The 15,910-nt window shown below is 51.4% G+C and overlaps 1 long non-coding RNA gene across 1 annotated transcript; it reads right to left on the bottom strand.

Annotated features, from left to right (window-relative positions):
• Positions 1 to 247: 247 nt before the first annotated feature.
• On the bottom strand, positions 248 to 8,499 carry LOC142850991 (uncharacterized). The gene is made up of 3 exons (XR_012910730.1): positions 8,376 to 8,499; positions 3,767 to 3,856; positions 248 to 363 (listed from the first exon to the last, which is right to left on the bottom strand). It is a non-coding gene; the product is annotated as an uncharacterized LOC142850991 (long non-coding RNA).
• Between the last annotated feature and the right edge of the window lie 7,411 nt (positions 8,500 to 15,910).

The following is a 15,910-nucleotide window of genomic DNA, read 5'->3' as shown; positions in this document are numbered from 1 at the left end:
CCTCATCCCCCCCCTCAGAAGGCTGCCCTGACTCTGGCTGCCCCTTTGTGGTTGGATTAGGGTGATGTTGCTGCTCATCTTCTCTGTTCTTAGCGGCCCTGGACACGTGGCCTGTACTTTGAAGTGAGCAGTGGGTAGAGCAGCATTAAAGGTTATGGTGGCTCTGGACTCAAGTGGGATGTTCCCTGGGCTCCAAATCACCAAGCCCAGCCCCTCCCCATGCCGTGTTGTCTGTCATTATGCACACTAAAAGAGAGACTTCCTGGATCCTTGCTTTTGAGTGCCATGGAGTCTCTGGCCCAGGCCGTGTTCGGAAAATGCAGGATGTCCTCTGGCTGAGTAGATGTTCCAATGCCTGGAGTCCTGAAAGGTACAAGCTTGTGTCACGGGAGGGAGCCTTCTAACAACCTCTCCCAGTGAATCCCTGAGTCTGTCTGGCTCTATGGTTGGATCCTACTGTGTCTTCCCTCTTACAGGGTTTCTGCTGTGCCCTCTAGACCCGTGTTTGGCTAAGCACCATGCATGGAGGACCAGGAAATCAACCCTCCTGGTTTCTACTGCAGACGAATCACTCATGTATGCTGAATTTACGTTAGAACCTAACTCCCAAGAGGGCCACGTTGTGAGGTTTGTTTTAGAAGTAAATAGGTCTTTGGGGGCTGCCCCTGTAGAAGGCCTGGAGGGATGCGGGCCACCTTCCTTGAGTGAGGACCCTCGTGCCCTCTGGAAGCAACAGCAGCCTCATCAGACACCAGGTCAACTGAGGCTCAGTCATGAACTTCCCAGGTTAGAGGGGGAAAAAAACAAACAAACCAGGGGCTGGAGAGATGGTTCAGTGGTTAAGAGCACATACTGCTTTTCCTGGGGACGTGAGTGTTGTGCTTTCCTGTTGCTTTAAGGGACAAGCCACACCCACTCCCATTACCTCTGACCTGCCCGCCGCCATCTTGGGCCCTTCCTTTTCTGCTTCCTTGACGTGCGCTTTTTATTATAAGGAAGACATGGGAATGTTATGGTTTTGGTCCCTTTAAGAGACAAGCCACACCCACTCCCCTCCCCATCCGCTGAGGCAGGCTGATCTTCAGCTTCTGGCCTGAGCTCGCTCTCTTTTTCCATCTTCCTCTCGGAGAGGCAGCTTCGCTTCTGCCTCTCTCCCCACTTCTCAGCTTCCCCCCTTCTCTGTCTCTTTCTCCTCTTCTCTCTCTCTCTCTCTCTCTCTCTCTCTCTCTCTCTCTCTCTCTCTCTCTCTTTCTCTCTCCCTCTCTCTCTCTGTCCCCCCTTCACCCTTCCTCTTCCATAACCCCCTGAATAAACATTCAACCTCACCCTGCATGTCTTGTCTATCCATGTTTCTGTCTTCTGCCCGCCATGTGTCTCCCTGCCTGGAACCAGCCATTGCTCGGGGACCAGCAGCCGTCTCTGCCTGGGGCCCACTGCCTGCTGCCACATGGCCCTCCACCACTGCTCTGGGACCAGCAGCTGTCTCTGCCTGGGACTGGCTGCTCCCAGGGCCCGCTGCCTGCCACCACATGGCCCGCCACCACCATTTGGGACCTACAGCATTTCTGCTGCCTATTGCCACCGGGGATCTTGCAGCATTTTTTAAAAAAAGAGTAACAGTGAGTTCAATTCCCAGCACCCACGTCAGGCACCTTATAGCTGCCTGTAACTCCAGCTTCAGGGGGATCTGGCACCTCTGACCTCTGAGGGCACACACATTCATGTGCATAATACCACACACAGACACACATGCACACAATTAAAATAATAAAAATAAATCGTAAAAATTATATGATTTTTCAGTTTTCAGGTCTAATATTTGTTTATTTATTTATTTGGTTTTTCGAGACAGGGTTTCTCTGTGGTTTTGGAGCCTGTCCTGGAACTAGCTCTTGTAGACCAGGCTGGTCTCGAACTCACAGATATCCGCCTGCCTCTGCCTCCCGAGTGCTGGGATTAAAGGCATGCGCCACCACCACCTGGCAGGTCTAATATTTATTGTGTTACAAAATAACGATAACAAGGACAGTTATGAAGGCCTGCTGAGACTACAATAGGTCCTGGGATGGTAGCAGGCAGCCATTGTACCCACCCGGCCTAAACATGACCTGGCCTGCCTGCTCTTTGCTCAAGTTGCCCACACTGGGACATAGTCCAGACATTGTTGGAGTCTCCCACTCGACAGGGCACCACCGGGCATCCATCTCAGGAGAAAAAGCCCCCTTTTCCCTCCGGACACAACTTTATTTAGCATATCCTGTGCCAGTCAGGTACCCAGGCTGCCCAGACAGGATGCACAAAGATCAGGCTTTGGAACATACAGAAGCACTCTAGAGCTGATGGTGGTCCCGTTCAGTAAGGCCGTAAGGAAATGTTCCCTGAGCCAGGGCCCTCTGGGAGGAAGCTAGAAGCTGCAAGGGTCCTGGCTGAGGTCAGCAGGAAGATTTTCCCTGGCCCTGTCCTTTATGTTCTGCCTGGAACAAGTGAGGGAGCAGACAGGTGCAGGGTTTATGAGGGCACCAGATACCCACGTGGGCAGCACAGGCCTCTAACCCTAGCCAGATGGCAGCACACACGGTAAGAACAGTTTATACCTGTCAGCATCGACGTCCATTCTGTCTCTAGCCCAGTATTCACCTAAGGGGGTAAATGGTTGTCGACTTTAATTTTAAGTATGCAAATTCCTTCTCTCTCTCTCTCTCTCTCTCTCTCTCTCTCTCTCTCTCTCTCCCCTGGAGACAGGTTCTCCCTCTAGAGCCCAGGATCTTATGAAACTCACTCTGTAACCCAGGCTGGCCTCACCTCTGCCTCTGTCTTTTGACTGCTGGGGTTGCTAGTGTGTGTCACCACACCTAGCTTAACTATGTAAATTCCGCAAGCTTTATCTCTTCCATTTGCTCCTAAAGAAGACATTCTAATCAGCAAAGAGGAAGTCCCTTATGTGGAGTCAAACATTCCTGTTTGACTCTCTTAGGGTGACGTAGAAACTGGGTGGCGGGGGAGGGGACGGTGGGGGAGGGGGTGGGTAGAATGAGGGCCTGATTGATCCTGTCCCTTCCGGTCCTGCTGTCTTCCCTGCTTGTCACTCTTTCTGGCTAGGGCCCACCTCTCCGCTGGCTGTGGTGGGGAAGGCATTTCCTTCTCTCCTGAGCCCATGTCTGCTGACTAGACAAAGGTCTGTGGTCCCATCTATGGAGGTACCCTAAACCCCTCTCAGCAGCCCAAGCTCAGTGTCATCATCTGTGGGAGCAGACCATTGGTAGCCTGAAGGCTGCGGTCCCTGAGCCCTTCCTATCTACCCCTTTCTGTGTCTGTGCCTGGAGGGGCCGGTGCTTTCTCAGATCTTTCTACCGGGGGTCTAGTCTGCAGAGGAGGAGCAGAGACCCTGGCATCTAGAAGAGACCTGTGTCCCTGAGGCCTGTGTGAACTGCAACCCTAGCCCTGGAAGCCCCTCCCTCTTTCCTTCCCAGGCACTAGGATCCGTACTGATTCCTGCTCAGGCACCCTGGGACGGACCTCCTCCAGGAAGTCCTCCCTGACAGTGGCTCCTCCTTCATACTCACACTGCTCCCACATCCTGTCCTCCTCGAGGAAGGTGGCACTCAGGGAAGGGGGTTGATCTGAAGACGTTATTGTTTCTTGCTGTCAGCTAGCCAGCCTGGGAGAGTGGTACCACCCTTAAGGTTCTCAGCCAGGTCTGTGCTTGCCTTAGTGACCCTGCTTGATGCCCCCAACCTCCCTTGTTTGCTAAAGGCAGTTAGTTTACCTGAAGGCTCCAGGGCACAAGTGGTGCATTGCTGGCTGGATAGCAAGCTTGGCTCTGGGCCCATGAGGCTGCAGTCAGGAAGTCTCAGGCCTGCAGAGAGAACACAAGAGTATTCCAGAAACCCAATACGCTGCACACACATGTACATAGTTGCTCAAACATGTCTGTACACACAGCAATGGACAAACAGACACATGAAGATACAGATACCCACATGGATGTAGAGGCACACCAACACCCAGTTCACACAAGCTCACACATCCATACGGAGGATTGCAGGACATAAACTCAAGACATTCAGACATGCACCCTTTGAAGATCCCAAATACAGGATTCACATGGGGATGCTTCACACACAGTAACACACACTCACATGAGTATTCTGTGGACACATAGACATGTGCCCCTCCCCCGCATCCCCTCACTCCTCTCCCTACACACAGACACATATCTTCTCTCTGGAGCATCTCAGTCTACACCCACTGCAGCCCCAAGGGGCACAGGCATATTGGTCTGGCAGCAAGCTGCAGTTGCCTAGGAAACACTGTCACTACCATGTCATTGCAGAGCCTGGGGAGGCTTGGGGCATATGCTGGATGAGCCTAGAACCTATCTGGAGCTCAGGCTACAGAGGATGTACCAGATGAAGGGAGATGCTCACTCCAGGACCCAGGTAGACAAGTATCACTCCTTTAAGCCCAAAGTTTTGCTCCCCTTGGCATCCTGTGCTAGAACCAGCAGGAGAACACTGGTGTAAGTACCCTTTCGCACCCAGTTGTCCCCACTCTGGTCTGCAGTGCCCACGGAGAGTTTTGCTCACGAAACACCTGTTTTACTGGAGATTAAAACAACAACAAAACAAAAACAAAATAAAAACCAGTCAAGGAAAGAAGGAGCTGAGGAAAGTGGGCCCTAGAGCCCAGCTTGCCCAGAAGAAAGAGGGTGAGGGTGGACAGCTATGAGGCCCAGGACGTGCAGAAAGGAATAACAGACTTGAAGGGGGTCCCAGTTTTGCCCCAAAAAATCTTAAGTGTGGGTTCACATGCTGATGGAGACTAGGCAGGGCCAGGAGGATGAGAGCGACCCCAGGAATGTTGACAGGGTGTCCACTACATGGTTGCCAAGCTCCAGGGAACAAAGCATGTCAGGGCCTGCCACTGGGGTTTTCTGTGGGGCATACTGGTAGCTTCCGGGAGGCCTGGACACCAGGGAGCAGTGGATGGCTCAGAATGCTAATCACGGAAGGCTGGAATGAGCATGCAGCAGACCCCACCCTTCTTACTAGAGGGGTCTTATCTCCCAGAGCACCCTCAAGCCAAGAGCTGTGTGTGGATGGAGTATGGGTCACCAGAAAAGGGATGGGGACATTCATAGGCAGAATTCCAACTCTACGTCCTTCTTCCACTGGATGCCAATCCCTGGCTCTGACTGGCTCTGAGCCCCAAGATCTGCAGGGGGCAGGGAGTGTATGTGCTCCTTGGAGGGAGGAAGTTAAAACAAAAGAGTAAAAAATGCAGGATGAATAGACGGTAGGAGAGAACAGTAGAGGCCCTGGGAGGGCAGAAAATGGAGGCCCTGGGTGACTGCGCACTCCGAAACAACACCAAAATCAAGGCTGCCTAGTGCTGGCAGGACTCTCAGAGCTACCCTGTCAATGCTCCTTTTCCTCGTCTCACTTCCTTTCTACAGCAGTATTCTCCCTCCTCTGGACCTGTGTGTCCATTCGCACAGTACACCCTTCTCTCCAAAGGAGACTTGAGCAACAGGAGCCCGGTCCAGGCCCCTCCCACCTCTCCCACCTGGCTTGCCCGCGGTAATGACAGTGACTATGACAATGAATGATAAAGGTCGTGGTCATGATGGCGGTGATGGTGATGAAGACATGAAGATGGTTGTGATGGTTAAGTTGAAGATGGCGGTGGCGAAAGTGGTGGGTATGATGATGGTGGTAGAGTTGCAAGTACAAATGAAGATTATGGATTATGATGATGGAGTAGGCGAAGATGAAGGCGCTGATGAAGATAATGAAGGTGATGATGGTGGTGTTGAAGATGATGGCGGTATTGGTGGTGATCATGGTGCTAAGATAATGGTTCTGATGATACTGGGGAGGATGATGATGATGATGTTGATGATGGTGGAGCACCTGCAACCAACTTCTTAGGCCTCCAGCATGCAGCCGCCAGTGACCCTTGCTGCTCGTCGGACGCCCAGGGTCCCTCCCTCGAATGGATGTCTCCCTTTCCTTCTGGGGGCTTTAGCCACTGACTCTGAGTCACGGAAAGACGGTGAAATGTAATCATCCTGTTTGCTGTGAGTTGGCATTAATCACACCCCCTTCCGCAGAGCCTAATCAGCTTCTCATCATCAATCCGCTTTTTCTCAGGGCAGATCAGGGAATTCACTGAGCCATGGCGCAGACAGCAGTCGAAGCCCACCTGGTGCTAATGAAGGTGGAGTTTCAAAAGCAGCATGTCTGATTTTGAAAACACATTTTTTTATTCCTTTTAGCATTTTATTTCCTCTGGTTTACAATATTTCCATATGTCTACAGAGCAGAGACTTAATCCATGGGGATTAGGAACTTGGACAGGGAAAACTAACGTTTTATGTTCACTGGTTTCTGACTCAAATGGTCATGTCCTTCTCTTAAGAATATTCGCAGTTTTGGAACTTTGTTTCCAGTACTTTGTATTTCAAGTGTTGTCCACTCCCATTCCGGCCTCAGAGCCACAGGGAGGGTCTGTCGAATCCAGTGCACACATTGCTATACCCCACACCTGTGCTTCTGATGTTTGGAGCAAATGTGCACTGTAGTTCTCAGAGTCCAGTCAAATAGAGGGAGGAGATATAATATGAGCAAAGGGGTCAAGACCATGATGGGGAAAACCACAAAAACAGTTGACCAGAGCTAGTGGGAGCTTGCTGACTCTGGACTGACAGCAGAGAAACCTGCATAGGACCAAACTAGGCCCTCTGAATGTGGGTGACAGTTGTGTGGCTGGGGCAGACTGTGGGGCCATTGACAGTGGGACTGGGATTTATCCCTAGTGCTTGAGTTGGCTTTTTGGAGCCCATTCTCTTTAGAGGGATACTTTGCTCAGCCTAGATATAGTGGGGAAGGCCTTGGTCCTGCCTCAAAGTGATGTGCCGGACTCCCCACGGAAAGCTTTACCCTCCCTGAGGAGCAAATGGGGGTGGGGTGAGGAGAGTGGGGGGGGAGTGGGAACTGGTATTGGTATGTAAAATGAAAAAAGATTGTTTTAAAATAAATAAACAAAAACAAAAGTGTCCCTGTCATTGGAGCTCTCCATGACCTTGTGTTTGCTCACTTGAAACGGTAGATTGCAGGATTTGTGGACAGAGGCTTCTATGGCGTTGCGACGGGAGACGTGATAGGGTGGCTGTGCCCAAGCCCATAGAACGTGCAGCTCCTCTCATGTGGCGAGGGGATGTCTGTTGGTAACAGTGTCTATACCAGCTCTGCCAGACAAGTCACCCCACCGCCAGAAGGAAGGACAGGGGAACCGTGAAATATACCCGGGACTCTCCAACTATCAGCTAATTTTCTGCAAGTCAAAGATGACTCAACAAAATCAAATCTGTTACCTTTTTTGCATCTACTAATTGTGAAATAAAAAGATCCCTTGGCTGCCAAAGCACCCCTCCTCCCCCGTTCCACCACCTTGGAGTCTTAAAAAGAGGCCCTGGACCAGGCCAGCAAGTCCACCACAACTGACCTGCAGCCTGCAGCTGCTAGAAGAGATTGCTGTCTGCCTCTGCATTTAAGGAATAGGCTAAAAAGCCTGGAGCCACTGCAGAGGGGAAACCATTGCCAGCTATAAACACAGCCTAGTGAGCAACCGTGGGCATGCATAGAAGGCACCATCACACCGCTCCATCCCTTCCACCACACACACACACACACACACACACACACACACACACACACACACACACACGCCAGAGTCAGCCAGCAGCCCTGCTCTTTGACACACCTGCCATGCTCTCTCCTCCGCTATGAAGATCTGAAATTGTTTTCTAACATCAGTGCTTCCCGTTCTGAATGCACACGTGCTTCAGTCTCAGCCATTGCAATTACAGCAATTAAACCAAAAGGCTCAACTCTGGGGAGGGGCAAGGTATTTCCAATTTTGGCATTGATTGCGTAATTAACATCTGTCCAACACTCCAGGCACTGTGCTGGAGGGTAAAACAATTTTCACTCCCAGTAAACACTAACCCAACCACAAAGCCCCGGAGAGGGCAATACATTTCCCTGCAAAAGATCAGCCGTGCAGCAGGCCATGGATGTGTGGCTTGACAGGGTTGTTTCCTTCCATATTTTAAAACCCCAGAACCAAATGCAGCTCGACAATCAGGCTAAGTGATTAGTCTGCTTTCGGGCTGATGTGATTGAAGCTAGACTTTAGCACATTAAACATTTCAGAGGAAAACGTACAATATGCGAGGAGGACGCTGCCAAGCCGAGAAGAGGCCTGTTGTTTGTGGGAATGCTGCCAGTTAGCAGGAGCTCTAGGGAACGACAGGCAAGACAGAATACTCCCAACCAGTCGGTCGCCGGGCTGAAAGCAGCACCGTGTCTCACTTTCTGTGGAACCCAAACCACGTGTGATAGGATTACAGGCAGGAGAAGACCCATCAGGGCCAGTGCGGACTGTGCTCAGCTCAGCAGGCACCATGTGTTCTGACCCTGCCTGCTTCATATTCACTGCAGAGGCCGGGAGGGTGTGGACCGGCCCCAAACTGCAGGTGCAGGAGGAGGCTCAGTGCAAGGAAGGCGATGACTCAGAAAAATGCCGTCCTGGGCACCATCCCAAAAGCGTGTTACTGTGAGCCTAGGACTGGGCCTCCTGCTTCATCCCTTGGCCTAAAGCACTCTGAGCCGCAGGTCTGCAGCAGGAATTATCTGGAGGATTTGACTGGGCCTCCCGCTAGGGTTACCATACCTAGTGACCACCCTTAGCAGCTAATCTGGTGGTAGGTGCTCAATCCTTCAAGTCTGGACAGGAAAGAGGAAGCCCAAGTGAGGCCTTGGAGCTAAAGTACAGCTCAGCCCTGCCTTTGCCTTAGTAGAGCTGGTGACTGGCCACAGTGACTCACCTGTCACATGTAAGTCACCATGATGGCTTCTGCCTGGAAATGACCCATATCTGTGACCTACAGGCAGCAACCATATGAAAGCCTGTGTCCACAAGAAACTCATGCACCAGCGTTCTTGGCAGCTTTATTCACAATGGTGTAAGGTCTACCAGTAGATAGACTACTGGGCCAGCAGAATGGGGTGCTGTGGATGTGGTTCAGAGATAAAGGGTTTTCCAAGCTTGGGCTGCGTGGCCTTGGGTTCAATTTCTATCACTTCAGAAAAACACCAACCCAAAACTACAAAAATCTTAGTGCAAAATGTGGCGCGCCCATGTGACAGAACACTATTCAGTCTTAGAAGGGATGGAGCATGGACGCACACAGCTAACACTGGTGACAGCACAGTAAAAGAAACCCCCTAATCATGGACGACACAGGACAGGAACACCCAGGACAGAACGACTCTTGTGGCAGAAGTCAGAGTAGTGGTCATTAGGGTCTAGGGGTAGCCCAGGTAAAAGGTATGGATTTTCCATCAGAGGACATGGTGATGCCCTCAAATAGGCTACAGTGGTGTGTGTGTGTGAACACACTAAATAAAACCCACTCATTGTACCAGTCATTCAGCAAGCCCCTCAAATGATCATGATGGACCTCTGTGGGGAGTGGCTACCAGGTAAGACTCATACTTGAGAAGGTCCACCCAGGACCCCCATGGGCTGATGTCTTCACTGCTTGTGCCACCTGTTGGGTTCTGCCCTTCCCCGTTTCATGCAAGACTGAAGAAGGTAGACATGCTTTCTGTGGTTTCCCAGTGATCTTCCAGGAACCTTCTTATGAACTGTAGGACTTAAACAGATCTGTCCCAAAGTAGGCCCTGCTGTATGTGCATCCTGCTGTATGTGCAGCCTGCTGTATGCGCAGCCTGCTGTATGCGCAGCCTGCTGAGTGCGCATCCTGCTGTATGTGCATCCTGCTGTATGCGCAGCCTGCTGAGTGTGCAGCCTGCTGAGTGTGCAGCCTGCTGAGTGTGCATCCTGCTGTATGTGCATCCTGCTGTATGTGCAGCCTGCTGTATGTGCAGCCTGCTGTATGCACAGCCTGCTGTATGCGCAGCCTGCTGAGTGCGCATCCTGCTGTATGCACATCCTGCTGTATGCACATCCTGCTGTATGTGCATCCTGCTGTATGCGCAGCCTGCTGAGTGTGCAGCCTGCTGTATGCGCATCCTGCTGAGTGCACAGCCTGCTGTATGCACAGCCTGCTGTATGTGCATCCTGCTGAGTGCACAGCCTGCTGTATGCACAGCCTGCTGTGTGCACAGCCTGCTGTATGTGCATCCTGCTGAGTGCACAGCCTGCTGTATGCACAGCCTGCTGTATGCGCATCCTGCTGTATGCACAGCCTGCTGTATGAACATCCTGCTGTATGCGCAGCCTGCTGTATGCGCATCCTGCTGTGTGTGCATCCTGCTGAGTGTGCAGCCTGCTGTATGTGCATCCTGCTATATGTATGTGCACTCATGTCTCAAACCCTCTCCTGTGCAAGGATGTAACCCTTCTGCAAGGTTGGGAGCAGGAGGAGCCAGTCCCATGCTCCAGAAACCCTGGCCATCTCAGGTCCCTTTGCCCTAGCCCCTCTTCTTCCCTTACTCTTCATGTCTACCCCATCACCACCGCATGGTCCTTGCTATCCTGTCTCCTGTATAGTCCAGTCATCATATAACCCTGTTCTCTGGGAAGCTACCTCTCTGTCCTAATGTCTACCCTCAGACTTCTATGCTCCCAACTTCTAATTCCCACCTATGCCCTACAGACTAGGCCTCTTGCTGCCACTATGACTGCTCCTCCCTGCTCTGTTCAGACAGGCACTCCAGCTTCTTAGCCTCCACTGTCCCCTCTAGCTGTGGATGTCCACAGTTAGAATCTGTTCTGCTATAGGCTTCTTTGGGCTCCACTCCCAGGTTCCATTTCTCCATTGGTCAGGAAGGTCAGGGATCCCACTCTTCCTGCTACTTCCTGGAATCACAAGGAAGGAAGCCCTCCCTGTGCCCTAGGGTGGTGAGGGCCTGCCCGTCCTAGGACAGGCTTCAGTAGATCCCAGTGCAAAACCCAAGGCAGTGTCAGGCAGGCAGCAGCTAAAAATAAAACAGCTGGGGCAGAGGCTGGTTGGCGCCTCTGGAGGCGGGCAGGAAGGGAGCCTGGGCTGGTGACAGCAGTAGCCATGGTCTTAGGAGGAGCCTCTGTGTGGGGGGGGGCGGGGGGTATGGGGGCACTGACTCTTCCCTGAATCCACAGAGGCTGTGGGAGGAGGAAGTCAGTCCCGGCTCAGACCTGTGGGCAGCTCCCCCTTCAGCCACAGCCCCTCCTTCTGGCTGGGCATTGGTCAACTCTGGAAGCTGCTTTGGGTTTCTGGGGCACAAAACAGCTTAATCCTCCTGAACAGATGACGGCGGCCACTTTCAGCCAGGGACAGACCCAACTAGCTATTCAGACAGCCCACCACCACCACGTGTGTGTGTGTGTGTGTGTGTGTGTGTGTGTGTATGTGTTGTGTGTGTATGTGTTGTGTGTGTGTGCTGTGTGTGTGGTGTGTGTATGTGGTGTGTGTGTGGTGTGTGTGAATGTGGTGTTTGTGTGTCTGTGTGTGTGGTGTGTGTGTGGTGCATGTGTTGTGTTGTGTGTGTGTCTGTGTGTGTATGTGGTTGTGTGTAGTGTGTGTGGTGTGTGTGGTGTGTGTGTGTGCTAGGTCATGTGTACCTTCTCTCTTCCTGGCTCACTTCCTTCCGTGGCAGACAGGGACAGAGGAGGAGGCTCTCATGGGAGTCAATCCCATTTAGGCCATTGCTCTTACTGCAGTGTCCAGAGGGACAAGATGCCATCAAATACCAAGCAATTGTGTTGCGAGCAGCCCAGGAGTCGGGCAGGCAGGGGGAATCCCAGGACATGGGGAGCATGGAAGGGAGAGACAGGCGGAGCTTCTTGGTGGCTGGAGGCCAACACTGAAGAGCAAACATCTGTGAATTCCAGAAGACTCTCTGGGAAGAAGGAGCAAAGCACATACGGGCAGAACCCATATACTTTTATCTTCTTTTACTTTATTTTTACTACTTTTCTACCACCAACAGTGGTTACTTCCGAGTATGAGGGAAAGAGAAACCACAGAGGGGTGTGGCAGCGCTCGGCAGCATCTGGAAGTGTCCAGGCTTGGGGCCTTCCTTCTCAGTGGACAGAGACCAGGAGATAGCTGGGGTGGGGAGGGGCTAAGCCTTCCTTTCTTACAGTTATATTGTAAGACTTCAAGCTTGATATGGGGCCCATGGTGTAACCATGTGTCCAGCCTACCTCCTTTCCCACCTCCTCCTGAGCCACGAGAGACCGGAGAGAGCTGGGCTGTGGGGTCAAGGTGTGTGTGTGTGTGCACAGGAGCAGCTGAGGTAGCCCTAGGAGTGCAGAGCCATGTCAGGTCTGTCCAGCCCTGGATGCAACACGGAGGTGCTGGGGGAGTAGAAGCTGGGTAGGAGCAGCTCAGGCAGGGGTGGGGGATGGGGAGGCAAGTGACAGGGCAGAGAGAGCCCTGGGCATGCTTGGGACTCTATTACTTGGGGCTCTGCCCACAGATGCTCCATGCCACTCTCTACCCAGGCTCCACAGGGTCAGAATAGTGAGGGTCATGGCACAGCTGCTCACATGAAAGACGCTGGGTGACTGACTGGTGGCACAGAGCCTGCTCTTAGGCTGTCACCATTCCGGGAAGGAGTTACACCAGCACCCTCTCCCCCTTGGCTACAGCATCACTCAAACCCACCTGCCTCGAAAGGTGAAGGTGTTGGAGCTTCGCTGGCGATGCTCTGGGGCAGATGACAGAAGAGACCCAATCAATTTCTGCTCTAAGTGGACCAGCTCTTTCCTTCTGGAGTCCACGGGGCGGGGGGGGGGGGGGGGAGGGGGTGGAGCGGGGCTCAGTACCAGCTCTCTCTGGCCATGTCTCCAAGTTCACACAAGGCACACTCCCCACACTCCTGGCTAGTACCTGAAATCCAAATGTTTGCACCTGTCATCTCCCTGGGAGCTCCCCCTCCCAGAGAGAGGAAAAGGAGCTAGCAACCTTGGACAGCCCTTCTGTGTATCAGATGGAAGTGCTGGCGACAGGCCATCATGGATCAGTCATCTGAAGCCAGAGCAGAGCATGGCACCCAGGACAGCTGGGAAGCAAGAGTCACATGGAGTGACCTCTCCACCACTGACTACACAGAGGCTTGCTGTATCAAATGTTTGTGGGGAACAAGCCTTTGTGTCTGGGTTTCTTCAAGGGCCAATTCACCAGGACTAGGAGGAGGGTCATCCTGAGAGTTGTTGAGAAGAGTCAGATGTCACCTTCTGGGGGGACTCTTCCATTGGGGTCAACCTTGGGGTAAGGGAGGGGGTGGTTTTCTCTGTGCAGCCTTGACTGTCTTGGAACTATCTCTGTAGACCAGGCTGGCCTTGAACTCAGATATCCATCTGCCTCTGCCTCCTGAGTGTGTGCACCAACATTGCCCAGCTCTAACATACTTCTTAAAAAGACATTCTTTTTTTTTTTTTTTTTTTGGTTTTTTGAGACAGGGTTTCTCTGTGGTTTTGGAGCCTGTCCTGGAACTAGCTCTTGTAGACCAGGCTGGTCTCAAACTCACAGAGATCCGCCTGCCTCTGCCTCCTAAGTGCTGGGATTAAAGGCGTGCGCCACCACCACCCGGCTTAAAAAGACATTCTTAAAGACTTAACGCTACCTGCACTTCTCATTAGAACTGAAGCATCATCTATGCCCTAGGAAAGCTGCTCTCTCCAGGGGTGGGGGACGGGGGCAGGGTGGCAGGCAGCGCAGGCTAGCTCAGGACTCCTTCCTGAAAGCTTTGGTGTCCTGGGCCTCTGAGGTTGTGCACACCTGCAGAGAGCACTGACCTTCGGTGGGCAAGCAAGAAGTCCTTAGGACAAGGAACTGAGCAGGATCAGGTTGCATTCATGTTCTAGTGACTAGACAAAGGGACTGACTCAGCCATCTGTGTAATCAGTACAGCCTTGGCCTCTCTAGGAAATGCCACCAAGGGACATGAGAGGGACTTCCGTGATTCTGGGAAATGTCAGGCATGCAAGGATTCTTTCTGCTTGGTGACAGGACTCCCCAGTGGTATGCTGAACATACAGGTAGTATCCACAAAGGTAGAACACCCCATCTGTGGTGGCTAGTTTTATGTCAACTTGACACACGCTAGAGCCATTGGAGACAGGCTCAGGCAAGAAAATGCTTCATCAGTTGGGCTGTAGGCAAGCCTGTAGGAGGTCATCTTAGTGACTGATGTGAGTCCCACTGTGAGGGGTGCCATTCCTGGGCTGGTGGTTCCAGGTGCTATAAGAAAGCAGGCTAAATGAATTCCCTCTTCTTAAAACTCAGGGAACTCTGTGGAAGAGGAGGCAGGAGTGTGAGTCAGAGGCGATAGGGGACTCCAAGGAACCAAAGCCCTCTAAATCAACATGAGCAAAGCTCATACGAACTCAGAGACTGGGGAGCATGCACAGGGTCTGCACCAGGTCCTCTGGGCTCATGTCATGGCTCCCAGTTTAATTTTCATGGGATTCCTGAGTGTGCTGAATGAGCGGGACTCTGATTCTTGTGCCTTCTCTTGGGCTCTTTTCCTTCTGCTGGTTTGTCTTGACCAACTTTGATGTGTTTTTTTTTTTAATCGTATACTTTACTGTTACTTTTTTAAAAAAGTGAATAAATGAATGAAATCCTAGCCATTAGGGTAAAGGTTAACAACTGAACTGTTATTCATATCTGCTAGCAGAGGGAAAACCAGTTTTCTCCAATGGAGTGCCACTGGGTATATCAACCACTCGAGGGCAGGCCTCATGTTCAGAGTAGTTCAATAACATACAAAAAATGCTACAGTTTATTGTGTGTGTATTTCTATTTGGTTACAGTTTGATGATTTCTTTTTGTTTTGGGGGGTCATTTTCTTGATTTAGGGGGCTATTGTATTGGGGGAAGGGAAGAATATGATCAAATATATTTAAAGTTAAAAATTGTTTTTTTTTGTTTTTTTAAAGATTTATTTATTTAAGATTTATTTATTTACTTTATGTATGAGTGCCCTGTCTGCATGGACAATTTTATGCCAGAAGAGGGCATCAGAAATGGGAGGCGGTGGCGGGGAAGAGACAGAAATCTTTAATAAATAAATTAAAAAAAATCAAAAAAATAAAGAGGGCATCAGATCCCACTTTATATGGTAGTGAGCCACTATGTGGGTGCTGGGAATTGAACTCAGGGCCTCTGTAAGAACAGCCAGTGCACTTAACCTCTGAGCCATCTCGCCAGCCCCCTAAAAATTGTTTTAAATGAAAAAATATAATAAAAAATATTTAATCAAAGAAAAAAAAAGCTGAGCAAGCCAGAGGAAGCGAGCCAGAATGTAGTACCCTTCAATGGTCTCTACATCAGCTCCCGCCTCCAGAATCCTGATCTGACTTCCTTCAATGATGGACTATGGAGTGGACATGTAAACCAAATAAACCCTTTCCTCCCCACCGTGATTTTAGTCAAGGTGGTTAATCATAGCAAGTGACCCTGTCTAGGACAGGTACAGGCTCCTTGACCACTACACAGGGCAAATGTTCCCAGGACACCCCGTACCCAGAGAACTGTTTTTCACTGCGGTCTCTCGATTCCTTAGGATAAGGTGCCCACGGCTGTCTGCTCTGAGACCTACTAGGCAGGGTAGCTTGCAAGAGCCCTCTCCACATGCGAGAAGACAACAGCTGACCCCATCCTCTGACGCCCAGATCCGAGTTCTAAGAGTCGTTTTCACATTGCTCTGACACAGAGCTTGCTTTCACAGACACCAGACCATGCCACAGTCACTGGCCTAAGTCCTGTCAGGAGCTCTGGCCTAGTAACGGTTGTGTGCGGCTGAGAGTTACGCAGCGGCAGGTGCTCCTGGGCCTAAACTCCCTCAGCAGAGATACTGGGCCCCTAGAACAGTACCTTCCCAACAGACTC

This window comes from Microtus pennsylvanicus, chromosome 5 (assembly GCF_037038515.1).
Source record: "Microtus pennsylvanicus isolate mMicPen1 chromosome 5, mMicPen1.hap1, whole genome shotgun sequence".
Taxonomy (NCBI): domain Eukaryota; kingdom Metazoa; phylum Chordata; class Mammalia; order Rodentia; family Cricetidae; genus Microtus; species Microtus pennsylvanicus.
Note: the sequence above shows the minus strand (reverse complement) of the source record. Positions and strands in the feature narration are given on the sequence as shown.